Source organism: Melopsittacus undulatus, chromosome 4, assembly GCF_012275295.1.
Source record: "Melopsittacus undulatus isolate bMelUnd1 chromosome 4, bMelUnd1.mat.Z, whole genome shotgun sequence".
Lineage (NCBI taxonomy): Eukaryota > Metazoa > Chordata > Aves > Psittaciformes > Psittaculidae > Melopsittacus > Melopsittacus undulatus.
The window spans coordinates 77,921,893-77,936,762 of NC_047530.1; the positions used below are offsets into that span (position 1 = coordinate 77,921,893).

The window sequence follows — 14,870 nt, forward strand, 5'->3', positions numbered from 1 at the left end:
AATACAAGTTACAGGAGAGGCTCAATATATAGAAGATCTGGGGGAAAAAAAAAAGCCTTTGGATCCTTCTATAGTAGCTGAATGTTGAAACATAGGCAGTTTCATTATTGCAGTCCTTGCTGCTTATTTAAATATCCGGTTGCCTTTGACAGGAATATAATTTTACCTCTGAATCAGAGCAGGTGGAATACTTAAAAAGTAAAGAATTTTAGATGCAAGATTTCTATTGAAGTAAGAAAACCAAGGAAAAGGACAGATTCATCCCTCAGGTTGGATAAATACAATTAGGTGCTTGCTGTAGTAGAACAACTTCAGGATCTGCATTGGTGTTACTGACAAGAGATTTTGATCCTTTGTGTATTTTCCAGTGGTGTGTAACAGGCACTGTCACAATGGTGGGGTCTGTGTGTCACCAGATGAGTGCAAATGCAGAAATGGATGGAGCAGCCCTTCTTGTGAAACAGGCAAGTCATTAGAAATGACTGGTCTCTCATGTACTTTGCTCCCTGAAATCCACGATTCCCACAATTCAGTCATCAGATTGGGAATTGTTTAAAGATTAAGACATAAGAACAGGAGACCAGTTTAAAATTGGACAAGAATATAAGCAAGCAAACGTGACTTCTAAGTTAGCAACTACATATGCAATTCTAACTGCACAGTCAAAGGAAGAAAAGTGAACCTAGAAATGTACTGTTAGAAATTGACTACAGTGATTGTTGTGGTCCAGTTCTTGGATTTATTTTTGCCATTCTAGAAGATGGCTTGTGACTGTACAAGACTGAACAAAAGCCAGTTTGACAAGAGAAGTAACCATTCACCCTTAATATCAAACATTCTGGTGCCAACAGAATTCACACTGATCCTCCTGCCTGTGTCTCATACTTGTAGAGTGCCTACAAAAGGCATCCACAGAATGCATTTTCTGCATCCACTGCTGTGGATTCGCTCAGAGAAAAGCCATCTTCACACATCAGTACAAAATGTCAAGGATTGGATCTAGGCACCTATTTCTAGTCAGGACTCAATTTTTGAACCCTATTTTGAATAGATATTGCTCAAACTTCCTCACAAAGTCTAAATGCTAAACACTGGAGTACATATTTTTCTTCCAAAGGCACAGTAACTACAGCACTCACCTGGAACAAGGCAAGCAAAATAATGAAATACTAAAAGGAGCTAGAATGAGGAATACCTTAATCAGTGCCAAACCTCAAGGCTACAGAGGCACTCTGGCTCTGCCATAGTGAATATTAAATGACTAAGACATCTTCAGCCTACATTACCTTTCCTGGAAGGTAAGAGATATCATTTTAACCTTCATCTCCCAGATATTGCCCTTCCTGTAGATATTGAAATAACAGAGCTATTGAGGACACATAAATTAACCTAAGATCCATGATAAATGACTGGGATTGCCACTAGCTATTCTGGTTCACACCACCTTCTCTTTTTCCTGATGGAGATTACATTACTTTCCTTGAGTTTTGCAAATTTGTTTTGGGGTGGTTCTAAACAGGATTATTCCAGGAGCAGGACAAGCAACAGCAGAAGCAGCAAAGCAGTAATTTCCAACCCAGAATAACAGCAGCAAGATTTGTTTGCCTGCCAGTACCTCAGGTGAAAGACTATCAGGCTCCCCTCTTCGACACTGTTTTGTGTGTACTACATAGAATATTTTGTGTATACTGTTGAGATTTTCTGCCTCAATGTTAAGGTAGGAGTCTCTGGATAAACATATATAGTAACAAAAGAAATAATAGAAAAAGGAACTTAGGGGACCTTACCAATGGAAATATGAATACTGGCAGAATATGGTATCTGTGAACTAGCTAGGACAATGAGGCAACTAATCCAAATTCACCATTAGCAATGCATGAAGTCAATTTTGACTTTGTAAGTGATTGCTGCTTAGTCAGAAAAACCTCTCTTCTAGACTACAATTTCACTTTTTTCTTTCAAAATTGACATTTTATTTCTGTTGTAGTTCATATGACGCATTTTAGTGACCCTTAAATTATTTAATCTTAAATGTATTTAATTTATTTAATGGGCTATTCTGTCAGATACTGAAAGACAAAGGGAACAGAAAGAAAAAGACTGTTTCAAAGTGTCACTCTGCTTTAAAATGAAAACTTTATCAGATTCTTTATTCTTCATGCACTGACTTCCCAACTAAACTAATTTGCAATTCTAATACTTCTTTATTTCAACAGGCAGGTACTTGCTGCATAGAAATATGCAAGGCAGCTTTTAATTTCTAATGCCTGTTATATCTTCTCCAGCAATAACAGATAAATAAAGAGACAAAGGAAGCTCAGCCAGTGGCTTTGTTGGTGATGCATGAGCCAATATGCTGGGGAACTGGCATTTCAATGAGGCAGAACAAACAGAGTCTTTGCGGGGCATACCTATTCAACTTCAGGGAAATGCCACAATGCTCTGCTGAATTCAGACAAAGTAGCAAATGGTTAATAGCTCATCTCCACCTTATCCAGGCTGTATGCAATCTGACTACATTTTACTACCTTGGGATCATGTTTGGTGAGGATACTAGAGTGGAAGAAAATGAAGTATGCAAATCAAAGTAAGACATCAGAAATAAACTATTATGTTATTTTTCATCCCCAAAGCTATGCTAAAACACCACTGAAATGCTCCCACTGTGCTGACAATGAATAAATGCCACAGCACAACTGACCAGCAAAGATTGTGTGAAATTTATCACAATATTATTACAAATGTTTATTCTAATGTCATGTGCAGAAGCAAAAGTGTGCCTACTTTAAAAAATTTAAAATTCTAAGAGATTCACAAAATTATCTTGTATTCACATACAGCTGTGTGCAATCCTGTATGCTTGAATGGAGGAATCTGTGTATGGCCAAATATGTGTACGTGTCCTTATGGTTTCTATGGGCCACAGTGCCAGAGAGGTAAGAAAGTTCTATTTGTCATCTTGATATAGGATCCAGGCTTAAAATATAAACAGCAGCCTATATCATTACCTGCTCCCACATGAAGTATATCCAGAGACTTTTCTTGTCATAACTCCCTTTGTGTTCGTTCGATGTTATAGTCTGTCACAAATCTACATTATGTTGTTCTTAATGGTATTCTGAAGGAGTAAACACTTATTTATGATGGCATTAATGATAACTAAATAATTATTCTAAAACTGTCTGAAGTCAGTGATATCACTAATTAACAACTGTTCAATTAAATGTTAAAGCATGGCTCTACTTTATTCATTTTGCATACTCTATAGCGTGTACTATACTGTGTTCAGAGCCAGATGATAATTTATCTTCAAATGTATCATCTACATGACCCCCCTCAACTGCAGTGGATGGGAGACTTGTGTAGAACTTCAGATCCCTGCTCAATGATCTGATCAAATATTGCTCTGCCTGACATACAGCACGGACTTGATTTTGAATCTCTGTCCTAAAGGGGAGAGCTTTAAGCTGAAGCTAATAGAATCTTGGGCTTCTTGCTCACTTTGTGCTGCAGAAGTCAAAATAATGAATACTTTAACTACCCATTTGCTCAGGCAGAATACACAAGAGGCAAATTTATGTTTAGGGCTCAAATACCTGGAAGATCCTTGTGATTATACCACTGGTTTTCAATTTTTTGAGCGTAGCTCTAATAGCCCCTCCTGAATCTGGAAGTATAAATACACTGTTATTACCAAACCTAAACTATTTCAATATTAAAAGTTCTTTTCTCTTTCTCTTGCTCTTTTGTTTCCCTGGAGTTCCTAGATGAATGCAATCCCAATGCATATTTTTGCAAGTGAATGACTCACACACAGAAATCTAATTGCAAATGGAGCCTGCTGGAAGCTCTTTGTTTTTGTGATGTGGGGGGTGAAGGAGAGTGAAAATGATACAGACTCTGTAATTTTATGATCTTTCTCTTGAGGTTTAACATGGAAGGTGATTTTCAACATCTAGGTGATTTGGATTTTTTATCATTAAGTGTCATGGTTTAGAAAGAACTAAAACTTGAAAATAAAAATCCACATTTGTGGGATATGGAAGTGATACAGGGAGATAGTAGCTGGATGCTGAATTAAAAAGCATCCTTCCTTCTGCTTCATTAGAAAGGGGAAAGAAATAACACCAAAGCCAAGCTAGCAGGTATCAATCACCAATCTATATTTCAAGGGCACAAGCCTTTGATGAAGGCCGTTAGCTAAAGAGTAAAAACTTAAGAGATTCTCAGGAATATTATGACCACTTAACTGCAGGTATCTAAGAGACCCTTGGCTACTAAGAGTCATGTCCCACATTCTTTCCACAAAGAGAGAATCATAATCTCCAGCTAGGCATCTGCCTGAATCACCCTTGGAGAGACACCTTCTCTACCCAACAGAAGGAAAAAGCCCCTGCAGACTGGTCTCCCAACACAGACACCTATATAAGGAGCCTGTATTTAGGCAATATTGATCCCCTGTGTGATTTTGGTGCACAAAACGTTTGCTTTCCTTTCCCTAGCTGTTTGCATTCCTCCTTGTAAGAATGGTGGTCACTGTGTACAAAACAATGTATGCTCCTGTACCCAGGGCTACACTGAAAGAAGATGTCAAAAAAGTAAGTTACAAACTTCCCTTTTCTTTCCAATGTTCTCTGACTCATAATCAGTTTTTCTCCTTTTCATACATGTTCAACAGAATATTTAGTCTGGATTTATGTGATGACCTCCTATAGTCCTATCAGAGCACACAGCACTACACTATGTTTAAAACCAACTTGTTAATTAGAATAGCATGAAGTCAAGTCAATGTTGGGAGTAGAACACTTTGCTAGAACCCTCACTAAGTGTCTCATGCATTCAGAATGGGTAACACTTGTGTTTGGAGATGAATTATGGAGAAAAATTCACAGGAAAAAAGAGGCTTATGAAAGGTGGAAACAAGGACAGGTGGCCTGGGATGAATACAGAGATGTTGTCTGGAAAGTTAGAGACCAAGTTAGGAAAGCTAAGGCCCAATTGGAGCTAAACTTGGCTAGGGATGTTAAAGATAACAGGAAGGGATTTTATAGGTATGTAGCAGCTAAAAAACAGACTAATACCAATGTAGGCCCCCTCCAGAAGCCTTCGGGAGAACTGGCTACACAGGATTTGGAGAAGGCTGAGGTTCTGAATGGCTTCTTTGCCTTGGTCTTCACTGGCAAAGGCTCTGACCACACAACCCAAGTCTTAGAAGGTGAACACAGGGACTGTGAAAACCTAGACCTTGGGCCCATTGTACGAGAGGATCTGGTTCGAGACCATCTTAAGAACCTGAATGTACACAAATCCATGGGACCTGATGAAATCCATCCACGGGTCCTGAAGGAGCTGGCGAATGAAGTTGCTAAGCCACTGGCCATCATATTTGAAAAATCACAGCAGTCAGGTTCCCAATGACTGGAAAAACGGAAATATAACCCCCATTTTCAAGAAGGGGAAAATGGATGACCCAGGGATCTACAGAGCAGTCAGTCTCACCTCTGTGCCTGGCAAAATCTGGGAGCAGATTCTCCTGGAAGGCATGCTAAGGCACAGGAAAAACAACAAGGTGCTTGGTGACAGCCAGAATGGCTTCACTAAGGGGAAATCCTGCCTGACCAATCTGGTGGCCTTCTATGACGGGGCTACAAAAATGATGGACAGGGGTAGACCAGCTGACGTCATCTACCTGGACTTGTGCAAAGCATTCGACACTGTCCCACATGACATCCTTGTCTCTAAATTGGAGAGACATCAGTTTGATAGGTGGACCACTCGGTGGATAAAGAACTGGCTGGGTGGCCACATGCAAAGAGTTGTGGTCAATGGTTCAATGTCCAGTGGGAGACCAGTAACGAGTGGTGTCCCCCAGGGATCAGTGTTGGGACCGATCTTGTTTAATATCTTTGTCAGTGACATGGACAATGGGATTGAGTGCGTCCTCAGCAAGTTTGCTGATGACCCAAAGCTGTGTGGTTTGGTTGATACACTGGAGGGAAGGAATGCCATCCAGAGGGACCTTGACACACTTGTGAGGTGGGCTGATGCCAATCTCATGAAGTTTAACCATGACAAGTGCAAGGTCCTACACCTGGGTGGGAGCAATCCCAGGCACAGCTATAGGTGGGCCAAAAGGAAATTCAGAGCAGCCCTGTGGAGAAGGACTTGGGGGTGCTGGTCGATGAGAAAATGAACATGAACCAGTTTCAGTGTGCACTTGCAGCCCAGAAAGCCAACCGCATCCTGGGCTGCATCAAAAGAAGCATGACCAGCAGGTCGAAGGAGGTGATCCTGCCCCTCCACTCTGCTCTCATGAGACCTCACTTGGAGTATTGTGTGCAGTTCTGGTGTCCTCAACAAAAAAAGGACATGGAGCTGTTGGAACAAGTCCAGAGGAGGGCCACGAGGACTATCAGGGGACTGGAGTACCTCCTATATGAAGACAGGCTGAGAAAGTTGGGTCTGTTTAGCCTGGAGAAGAGAAGGCTGCGTGGAGACCTCATAGCAGCCTTCCAGTATCTGAAGGGGGCCTGCAGGGATGCTGGTGAGGGACTCTTCATTAAGGACTGCAGGGATAGGACAATGGGTAATGGGTTGAAACTTAGCAGAGGTTTAGACTGGATATAAGGAAGAAATTCTTTACTGTTAGGGTGGTGAGGTACTGGAATGGGTTGCAGTTCTCCTCCCCCTCTCTCCAGGAGCTGGGGGAAGAAGTGAGGAATGAGCGAGCGGCTGCATGGTTCTGAGTTACCGGCTGGGCTTAAACCATTACAGCATTAAAGATTTTCTTGAGGAAAAAATAAAGCCAAAGGCAGAGCTGTTAACTGAAATCCTTTAAAATATTAGAACATCATACTTCTAGATTAATTAAGACAGTTAGTAATGCTTCAGCCTTGCCTTTGTTCTTGTCACTGAAAACTCCTTCTTCACCTTAGCATCATATTCATATTCACTTCTTCCATTCTTCTGGGGAAATAGGTTATTTTTGCACTTTTACAGACTGTATTGCTCAACAATATCTGTTACCCAGGGAGTTTAGGATATGTATGTGAAAACTTTTTTTTTTTTAATTTTTATTATTTCTTAACCAGTTTGAAATTGGCAAAAGGGGAGCTGTGAAAACAACTATCCTTGGCACGAAGAATCTGTATGGTTCCAGAATACTTTATGTCTCTCACACACAGAAAAAAAAAAATCTAGTAAAAAATCCCTTCCAGCAACAAAAGCCCTCTCAATCCCCATACTACAGCTCTCCCCGCCTTCAACAGGGAGAATCATGATGCACAGTTCTGCCTGGCTGCAAAGTACACAATTGAATAGTCTGTTCTGGCAGGAACAAGCTGGAGGGAAGAAAGAAGAAAAAAAAACCCTTATGTTTGGCATCTTGTTTTTGAGGTTAGAGAACATAAGAAAAGTGCTGTTTCCAGCTTTAAACATACTACCACATCTCTAGACAGATCAAAGGAAAAAGAGGTGATCATGACTGCAACTTAGCAAAGCATTCAAAATTCTCTAACTGCTCCCAATACACAGCATCTTTCTTTCCATTTTCAAAATGTTTATGAGATTTTGTGGCCCATCTTGGTATAATCTTTGCAAAAAAGCTTTCTGATATGATGAAAATATTTTTGTTCTCTATAGCCTCAGCCTCCATTCTACTTCAATAACCACTATACAGTCTGTTTTATTTAGTCTAGAGTTATAAAAACTTAGAGGACCTGTGTTTGTGATGAATGAAGAGAAACATGACTAAGTAAAAGCAGCTACTACTATTTGCCTACTCTTACTGGTCACTGACTGTTACTAGGTAAAAAACATTGCATAATGGTTCTGTTTTCTTGTTTAAAATCAACAGCACATAGGATGTGTTTTATGATCCATAGAAAGAAGTACACTATTCACAAGCTTTTAATAACAAGCAGTTGCTATTAGATCTATATGTTTTAGCATTGTTGCCATATGAAATAGCTGCTCTCTCCCCTGCCAGAGGATGCGGAAGTCTCCACTTCTGTGGAGCAAAAGACTGTAGGGCAGATGGCAGACCTAAGTCTCTGCTGACCTTCACAAACCTTCCCCCATGAACAAAATGGAGAGAACTATTTCTCCCATCATCTGGAAGCTGCTCCTAGTCCAATACCTGTCAGAGTTAAAATGCCAAAGGCATTTCATACCTTTTTTTAGGCATAATTTTACATCATTTTTGATGAGGCATTGACCTAATCCATGGATCAGCTGATGTACATGGCAAACACTTAAAGGTTAGAAGTATGTACACAGACAAGCATTCCTAACTCATTTACACACAGACAAATGAAAAAGTGGAAAATAAACTCCTAGCATGAAGAAGTTTCGCTACCCAACCACTTTATCTTAAATAAAAGGTATAAAAGTACCACAGTACCCATTTGGCATTCCAGAAAGAGCTAATATATCATGTAGCTCATTCTGTCTCATTTGCAGTGTCACTAGCAGTATATGTATGTCCTTATACATTAATCACATTAATTTTGATAATCTTGTGGCTGCTTGAGGTGAGACCAGCCCTATGAAGTGTGCCTGAGTGGTCAGAAACCCAGCTGGGAGATGATCTGTGTAGTGCTTCTGCTAACCTTCCTGCAACGGGTATGGCAAGAAAGAATCAGAAAAATAACCAGTAGGTTTCTACTTTACAGTGAGTTTTCTCTGGATTTGAGCATCTTTTCCATTTGCCTTTGAAGATCCCATGAAACCAAGCTGTGCCCTCAGTTTTCAAGTAAGGAAAATAAACTCATGACAACAGCAGAACTGCTAATAGATACAAAATTTGCCGTAAGTTTAATATTGTAACAGCTCCCATTTGTAAATCACCAGGAAAATGTGCCACATTCTCAGAGGAAATGCCAGAGGTAAACCTGTGGCCTAAATCATGTATTGGTGGTGTCTAACCTGTTGTTGCCAGGTTACCCCACACTGTGAAAAGTACAGTTAGCTTAGCCAAAATTCTTAACCATTTCTCAGAACATGACAATTCTGAGAAAAACAATTCCTTGTGAGGGGTTTTATAATTCCTTTAATTATTCTTTGCTCTCTGAACATGAATTTGCAGTGTCCTTAAGTCCTTTAACACTTCTAGTACAGTTTCTAAAACCTCTTGACAGCAAATCAGCTTTACTATGTACTTATTCTGAGTGTCTAATCTTAGAAATTTCAGGTGGATTTATTACCTGCCTAATAAAACCTATCTAGATAGAGTGAGTAAACTTAAGATTAAGAAAGACAAGTCTGAAGAAGGTTTCCAGCCATGTATTACACGCAGAGCACTCACAGTCTTGATCCTTAGCTTAGGAAATTTCCCATAAGCCTTAAAAACTCAGAAGGAGTCCTTTCAGAAACAGTGATCTGAACAAAAATATTACCTCTCCTAAGGTGCAGTGAATGCTTGGGATTGTCTTCTGTTTTCTCTTTGTTTACACGCAGCAGGACACAGTTTTTTCACACATCTCTGATACCTACTCATAATGATTGGAATTGCCTGAGTAAGCCCTTAGATTTCAGCTTTAACAACCTCTAACATGGAGTTAGAGCAAGGGGGAAATTCTCTGTCATGCACAGCCCTGATTACCACAGAGGTGCTAGTTTTCAGGCTCATGATACCATAACACATTTCTGGATGACCCCTTTGATGGACGTACATGAAGTCAGGGAAGCCACAAACACTTGGATGCCCATGCTGGAGATAATTTGAACATTAGAGTTGTTCCTAATGAATGAACCCAAGTGTCTTGCAACTCAGATGTATCAGTGGTTAAGTGAGACAGACATTTGTCCTTGTGATGAGTCAATAAAATAACAATAGTAACAGTTGTGGGCATCTGTTTCTCCAGTAATTAATATTCATCAGAATAAGGAATTCTTATGTAATTAGTAACAGACACTAAACAAGCAGCATATTTGTCATGATACCAACTTTATGAAGTTTTTTTTTAGGTAGGAATAGTGTTTAGAGGCAAGATAGAAGTAAGTCAAATGAGGTTTTTGTTCACTTACCCCTTGGATATTTTGTCATTGTTTCCACTTCTTTTAGGCATATCTTTTTCCTTCTTGAAATCTCACCTGCATGGACAGAGAAGCAAAAGCACCTGTTTCTTTTTGTCAGCTTCAGATTCTCAATTGAAGGAGATAACTGAAACTAAAAGCCATGGCAGCCAAACAAGACAGGTTGTTTCTAAACTGAACCCAAATACACTACTGATGTATATTAAATATATATCAACATGGCTCAGGACATTCATTTCCATCCCTGTACAGTTTGCCATTTTTAATACTACAGAGCCAAACCAATGCAGGACAGAGTGGCAGCACCACATCTTTGCCACTGGGACTTACTTTTCTTTCCTTCCTTACAGTACAGAGAAAGGCATTCAGCCTGAAAGTTTGTGTTTGTTTTGTATATAAGTAAACATCGTCTAAAAAAAAATGTGTAAATCAACAAGGTCTGATTGGCTGCCATAAGAAATATAAGACTGCCTGGTGAATTTACTGATAAATAACTGACTGGTGATTATGCAAACCAGACATCCACATCCAGGATGAGCAGGTGTCAGAGCTGAGAGTGAAATGTACGGTTATGCCTCAGCAATTGTACAACCTTGTATCCTCACTTGCTATGCGTTGTTTTCAATACAATCAGTCTTGTTGAGTGGAAAAAAGCAAGTGCTGGTAGTACCTCAAAATAAAATCTATTTCTGGATCAACTTTGCGTCAAACAAACATACTTGGAGTTAATACTAAAGAAAAGCTATTTGCACGTGGTTTTAAATTCCCTTTTGAAAACAATTCGCAGCTGTAACAATCCTGGGATATCACTCCCGTTCATAAGGCTTTAAAGAAGTGTTCACACTGATTTCTACTATAGTCTTACAAAAATTATAAACAAAGAAAATAGATTAGGTTTCATTTATATATTACACATATTTACACTGCTTTACAAATATATCTTACAAACGGAAAGCTAATAAAAGCTGGCCTTTCTTATGAAGCGTTAGAGCAAAGAGAAACAAAGAAGCTATTCATGGGTCCACTTTGAAACATGTTTATCTTCTCTCTGCGGCTGCTTCTAGGGAGGTTATCTCTGAGCAAAAAGGCAAACCACAGCTCCCTCTGGAGCTCATCAGCAAGCAAAGGTCACAGGAGAACAGGCTGAACATCCTCCTCCTCCCTTCTCCGGAATACCAAACACAGTTCCAGCCGCACCTCAGCGCCTCTTCTGGCAGCATACCTTCTTGTCACTCTTTTCGTAGCCAGCCAGCAGTTTACTTATGTTTTAAAACAGAGACCATCTTTCTGCATGCACCTCTTTTATTGCATCAGGCTGAATCCTGCTGACTCTGTGTCACATAAATCATTGCACTGACATCAGGATTTTGCAGACTGGATCTCAAAGTTAGTAGATAACTATTTCTCCATTTCAGTAATGCCTGCAGGCAGGATTTACAGCCAACACACACTGCACAATGTAACTCACATTCATTCTTCCAGCTTCACTTGCTCTTCCCTCCCCCTTTCTTTTTCCTTCCCGGTACCATGAGGACTTTACTTGCATGAGAGCTAGGAGCAAACTAATTGGAAATGTGAACACTGGATTTCAAAGGCAGCTTTTTGCTAAGCAATGTCATATTGTGAAAGTCACTGATTTTCCATAATCCGGCCTTCCCATGTAATGTTTCTGTAGATCACTGCCTTATCAGCTGCATAAGTGGAAAGTTTTACTACTCAACAAATCACACTTCTACCAAGTCATCATCTTGACAACAGGTGACTGATATATTTTCTGGAACACCTTTACTGAGTAGACAGATTGACTTAGGCTATGTAAAATAAGCCAGGTTGCAAATCAGAGGTCCAGCGTACCCTCCCACAAAACTGAGCAGGAAACAATCCATCTAAACGGATGGAGAAATCATTTGTGGTAGACCTACTTTTCATATGTCAAGGATGTGTTTAAAGGCAACAACTATTTGTCCAAGATTTCTGGATGGCAGATATCCTTAGACAGTGGGTGTTCAGCAGATAAACAGCTGCTCATTTCAGAGAGACCTGTAACTTACTGCAAAAAGCATTAGTTTTGCAACAGAAGTAGAAAGATTGTCAGGCTGAGTAGCTGGTGCACAGTCTGGAGGCACAGGAAAAGGAAACAATGGTCCAGCCCATGTAACACAACAGGTTCATATTAGATGTCCTCTTGCTTCCTTGAGCAGGAAATACAATAGAAGATGAAGAGGAAAAAAATCAGGGCTACTCCTGTCTTTCCCATTCAGCTGAACACATGATCCATGCATTTTGCCTGGGGGGAACTGGGAGAGCTGACATCCCAAAGAAAGGGAGAGAGACAAACATTAAAACAGTGACCCAAGTTACAACCTGTTTTGTGGTCTGCTATCAGAGCAGTGCTCATTTACTTGCTTTTAGGGAGGATTTGTGACAAAACCATTAGTTGGCCTTTCTTAAAAGGTACGTTTTCTGCATATATATGTAGCTCATGCATTTATTTTAATACAAGTTTTGAGGACATACAGTTGTCTAAATTTATTTTGCAGGAAGAGAACAAGAATACATCTGGGTAAGAACTGAATATATATCCTAAATAAGCCCAAAAGCCTTATTAAATTTTTATTCATTCCCTAAGCAAAACATTCACAGGCTACAGCACGAATTTTACTGTAGTTAAAAATCTAGGGTTTGAACCAGTATTTCTTTACATGTATCTTAAAGGCACTAAAGAAATCTGTAAGATCTGATGTTGTACATAAGCATAAACAAAGTCGAAGAGCAGGGAGTCCTGAATTAATGTATTTCTCTTTGCCGTGGACTTCCATGTGAAGGTGAGTGCTTTTTTCAGCTAATTAAGAAACAATATTTTGAGGGGGTGTCTATTTTTAATTGAAATGTTTAAACCACGTCTTAAGGGGTGCACCTCTTAAAAGGGGGATAGCACCTACTACTCAAAAGCCCAGAAGATGGACTATTCTTGTGATTAACGTTGTCTGCTTATTGACAAAAAGATTGGAAAGACAATCCTCTCCAGCATGATTCCCAAGTAAGCCTTAGCTTACCTTCTAACACAGATAATAACAGGATCACTAGCAGATTAGTGCAGTGCCAGTGGGGACAACACCGAACACCCTGACTGGGCTCCCATTGTGGCTGGGTTATCAGCCAGATCACAGTGGCCTATGGCTGGTCTCCTTGGTTTGAGACTATGTATCTCTCCCATACCACTGTAGTTCCCTTTGGTTACTCTTCCTGAATCTCCCTTTTCTTTTCTGTAGATGAAAATAAACCAAGTTGCACCAAGCGTAGGCAACATCATAGCCTACACAGTGCAATGAAAATGTGCCTAAATGGCCACACTAGAAGCACAGAAACTACAAAACCAATCAACAGAGAAAAACATGAGAATGCTCTTTCACTTCTTATTCAGGCATGACAAGAAAGCAGCTCAAAAGAACAATTTATACACACTCTGTAATGGTTCACTGACCTAATAAAATACAAAGCATCCTTCAATGAAGAGAAAATGTTAACCAAACCCAGGACCCTAACAAGACAGGAATATAAGCTGTGCTGGGAGTATACTTTGCAATTCCCCACATAATTATATGCTAGCAGTTGCAAAGATGAGAATAAAGTACAGCTATAGCCCCTTCCAAATTAACAGTTGTAATCAGAGCAAAACCAATCAGTAAAGAAGAAAAAGGTTTTGCTAATGATATCTTGATATTATTGTCAGATAAAATCTGACAATTCCTGGAAGAATATATATATACACACACCTGCTTATTTTTTTTATAGTGGCTTTCATTCTGAAAGATGCTGAAATATTCTGCAGCTACCCAAACTTCATACTATTGTATCTCTTAAAAAGAGTTTCACCTGACAAGACATAATAGGCAAAATGAACCTCAGGAGACCTTTCAGCCCAAGGAGAGGGGAGAGTCCCATCTGCACTGGAGTGACAATCCCACACTGGCTTCCACAGCTCTCTGAGTCTGCAGAGTCTTGCATACCACACACTACCAGGAAATCTTTTTGAGGTACAGTTGGAGAGATCAAGATACTCTTTAACTGGTGGAAGATGTTATCATCTGATGAGAGTGACATGACAGCAAACAGGAAGGCAGTACATTACACATCGACACTCAGAGTTTAGTCTAGCATCTCAGTATTTTTGCCATACAGTATTAGTTTTCCCATTTTTCCTGAACTAATACCTGAAATTAAATTTATTTCCTGCTTTAATATCTCTAAAAGGCCCCATAGGTCACATCAGCACACAGTACACATCAGAATGAAGACTAGACAGAATTAGACAAAGCACTGACATTGCACTGCTGTCTATAGGTTGTACAATTTTTCAGACCATTTTTTCTTCTTAAACGTGTGCTAGGCCATGCAAACTAAGCCATGTTGCTAGAGCCATGTGGTAAAGGGAATATATTATAAATGCAAACTCTTACCACACCCATCACAATTACATTTACAGCTCCCTCTGTGTTTTGTAGTAACTGGTTCTCCTGCAATGCACCCCTCAGAGGTTTCTACCAGATTATTTTTACTATTCAGAAAGGTAATTTATTAAAGAAGTGCTTTGCATCTCTGACAGAGATACGTGAAGTGAGAAATAGGGATGAGAAAGCCTCAAAATGATTGGTAGCTTGTTATGGATAAGGATCCAAATTTTAGAAGAACCTTGAACAAAAATTGCAAACAGTTTTATTACATGTATTACAAGTACTCCTTCTCAAAATGTAATCTGTGGCTATAATTACTGACATTCAGTGGAACACACATTCGATGTCACTCTTACAGAGCTTGGCGAGAAAGTTATTTCT

The 14,870-nt window shown here is 39.7% G+C and overlaps 1 pseudogene; it reads left to right on the top strand.

Moving 5' to 3' along the window:
- LOC106023561 (von Willebrand factor D and EGF domain-containing protein-like) overlaps positions 1-14,870 on the top strand; it is a 185,163-nt pseudogene that overhangs the window by 153,076 nt on the left and 17,217 nt on the right.